Source organism: Electrophorus electricus, chromosome 17 (genome assembly GCF_013358815.1).
Source record: "Electrophorus electricus isolate fEleEle1 chromosome 17, fEleEle1.pri, whole genome shotgun sequence".
Taxonomy (NCBI): domain Eukaryota; kingdom Metazoa; phylum Chordata; class Actinopteri; order Gymnotiformes; family Gymnotidae; genus Electrophorus; species Electrophorus electricus.
Window position 1 is genome coordinate 15,236,638 of NC_049551.1, and position 905 is coordinate 15,237,542.

The window sequence follows — 905 nt, forward strand, 5'->3', positions numbered from 1 at the left end:
TTTTTTCCTCTCCGGCCAGCTGTGATTCCTCGCATGCGCTGGCCCGCAGGGCCGACAGACCCATTCATCAGGGACACCCTCTACTCCCCCACGCGTAAATATGACCCTGTGCCCATGCATCGCCGTGAGAAATTGCCGTTGGGCCCAGAGTCCCCTCCTGCAGTGGCGCTGCCTCAATCTGTCTGTCGCACTCACAAAGTGCTTCACTCAACAGATGAAACAGAATTAAGATGTCTATCGGTGTTGAGATGCGTATCTGTACTTCATGGAGATTTATACAGTTTCTCCTGTTGCCTCTCATACAGGATGTCCTGACAGGATGTAGAGTGTCACGTTTCACACCAGGCTCTGAGCGTTTTGCTGTCATCAACAGAACGATACAGAGCTGCTGATCCTTTGCAATTATTTCCCGTAATTTTGACTGGAAACACTCTTAGCGGGCAAAGCGGAGACGTTACGTCATCCTTGCCTCCTACTCAGGCTTTGTTTACAGGCCAGGTTTGTTTTTGGAATTTGGAGTAACCTGTGTTGCGTTCGCTGACCTGAACGCAGGACCTTTTGTTCTACTGATCCCCGCCCCCATCTAAACGGACATGGGCAGGGAATCGGACCACGCGGGGAAAAACCGCACCCGTTAGACCAGCCGCTCCGGGCCACTGGTCCAGAGCTCACGGCAGGACCCTCGGTGTTGACTGAACCCTCCGGGTGGCCAATTGTGTCCATATTACAGTTGAAAATCTAACAGTGTGTGTATTAATTCTGAGCTAGAACTCTGCAAGTTTAAAAGGTCGACTCAAATCATTTAATGAAGAAATACCCACACTTGGGGACTTTGTTGAGTCATGCAGTTTTCCACCTCTTCTGCTTAGCAGGGGCTCACTCGTCTCCCAAACGAACTGCGCAAC